This window comes from Gadus morhua, chromosome 16, assembly GCF_902167405.1.
Source record: "Gadus morhua chromosome 16, gadMor3.0, whole genome shotgun sequence".
Classification (NCBI taxonomy): domain Eukaryota; kingdom Metazoa; phylum Chordata; class Actinopteri; order Gadiformes; family Gadidae; genus Gadus; species Gadus morhua.
This window is the reverse complement of record NC_044063.1, coordinates 15,436,183-15,438,682: the sequence shown is the minus strand read 5'-3', so window position 1 is coordinate 15,438,682 and position 2,500 is coordinate 15,436,183. Positions and strand designations below refer to the sequence as shown.

Below are 2,500 nucleotides of genomic sequence, written 5' to 3'. Positions count from 1 at the left end.
ACCTGCTGCTTGCAAACGTTCCTCCTTCAGCTCAACACAACCACACTACTTGCTGCTTAGAGGGCGACCCCACTGGAAACAGGAAGACAGAAACAGATGCAATTTAATTGAGATAGTTATAAAATAAATGACAACATGAACAATGATGTTAGAGTAATGGAAAACAATGTCTTGATTGAGCTGATCCCGGTTGTCAACGTCACCCACACCCTCTGTGACAGTCAGTTAAAAACAAATCAACCACGCTGACAAATGGGTGAAACAGAGAGAGACAGAAAGACAGACGGACAGCGAGGGAGAGATGCAGAGAGAGAGAGAGATGAAGTGTGAGAAAGAGATGAAGAGAGAGACATTAAGAGAGAGAGACAAACAGACCGACAGACATAGACAGAGAGTTGAAGAGAGAGAGAGAGAGAGAGAGAGAGAGAGAGAGAGAGAGAGAGAGAGAGAGAGAGAGAGAGAGAGAGAGAGAGAGAGAGAGAGAGAGAGAGAGAAAGAGAATGGTGTGCTTACATAAGCAATCAACCCACAAACCTCAACTCTCTCACACATACAGACACAGCCACAGACACACTGAATGACACAGTGCTGGACAGGTGCACCATTCATACAGTCTCAATAATAACAACAGCAGAGTAATACAATACACCTGAACACTGTGCAAACACAGCCTTGGCCACCTCAGAACAATGCTGCATTAACACCACAAAAGAGGCAGCGCAGAATGGAGATAAAATCATGAATTCAGCGTGGTTGTTTGTGGTGTGGGAGAGGAGGCGTGTGAACAATGAACTGTCAGAGGTAAGGCCTTTTCTCCCCACACAGCTGGTACTTCTGTAGTGCCAAAGATCAGATAAAGAGGATGATTAGGTGGGCTCCTGCTTGAGCCAGTGTGACAGGGAGGTTGCAAGTAGAAAATCGGTATGTTGAACTAACTTGTGATTGAGACGACAGGACAGGGTGGTGGAGAGAGAGAGAGAGAGAGAGAGAGAGAGAGAGAGAGAGAGAGAGAGAGAGAGAGAGAGAGAGAGAGAGAGAGAGAGAGAAAGGATGTACGTGTGTGTTTTGGGAAAGAAAGACTTGCTGTTTTTGTCAATTAGTTAATTTACAATATATGTTTGATTTATTATAGTCTAAGTCTTAAAACTAATAAACCACTTGCACTTGGGCTGTCATGGAGTCTTAGATTTGCTGTGTATATTTTTCTATTATTGTAACTCCCTTAGTAAGTAAACGGTTTTAACAGCTTTGTGTGGTGTCTTTGGTTGGCCTATTCTATGTGCTGTATTAGGTATTAGTGGAGGGGGGTGAGCCTCCTTCTGACTTGACGAGTGCAATGTGTCACCCCCAGAGAGGCAGGCTAGGGCTGCAATAACACAGATAGGGCGCCTCCATCCTGTGGGCCAGCCTATCTAGGCGGGAGGAGAGGAAACACTAGGGCTGATAAGTCTAAGAGAATGCCCCTCCTCTCTCTCTCTCTCTCTCTCTCTCTCTCTCTCTCTCTCTCTCTCTCTCTCTCTCTCTCTCTCTCTCTCTCCATCCGCTCTGGCTGTGACACACCGCTTCTCACCCAGGCATCGTTACCAATGGACCAATGGGCAGGAGAGATAAGATTCTGCTTGCACACCCCTGACCCCTTAACTTCCTGGTTCTCAGCGCCAGGTGTTTAGACTGGCAGGGAATAAGCCGGCCCCGCCCTACAGCAGTATTTCCTCTTCTCCCACACAGGGCCCGTGGCTATTGTGAGCTCCCCGTAACGGTGCATGACCTCCAGCTCCATCCAACATGCATGGACTACCCATTCAGAACACCACCCAACACGTGGGGACACCCATTTAGAACACCAGCTAACATGCAGGAACACCCGTTCAGAACAGCACCCAACATGCAGGAACACCCGTTCAGAACAGCACCCAACATGCAGGAACACCCGTTCAGAACAGCACCCAACATGCAGGAACACCCGTTCAGAACACCACCCAACACAGTGATGCTTGAGCGCAGAAAGTAGGTAGTCACTTCATGAAGAATAAAGCACTTTCAACATTGTGTCAGGACATAATGAAGATCTGGTTATTGCTGTCCTTAAGAACAAGTATGAAGTTGGTCTGATCAAATGATGCTACAAAAGTTTTGGGAAATCAAATTGGCCAATACTACAGTAAGGCGGCAAAGACAATAAATGGGCCCTTTTAAAATGACCTTAATCCTTTTTCTTCAGAACAAACTGTTTTTGCGCCCTTTACATGAACTACTCCACCGTTCTGGTTAGCTTGACATCAACTAGTATTCCCAGCAACACAATCACATAAAAATACAATCAAAACACACACTTGGCTCATATCATGCTGCCTTAACTGCTTTTACAGGAACACATAACACATTGCAGACTTCATATAAATACAGTACTCTCAATCAAGTACAGTTCATCCAAACGCACGATGAAGTCCTTGAAGACCGATGGTGTCTTGTTTTATGGTCCAAACTGACCATCCCAACA

At 45.8% G+C, this 2,500-nt stretch overlaps 1 protein-coding gene across 7 annotated transcripts in view; it reads left to right on the top strand.

The window, feature by feature from the left end:
* Positions 1-2,500, top strand: part of fli1 (Fli-1 proto-oncogene, ETS transcription factor) — a 37,446-nt gene that overhangs the window by 20,206 nt on the left and 14,740 nt on the right. The gene's annotated exons all lie outside the window — the stretch shown is intronic.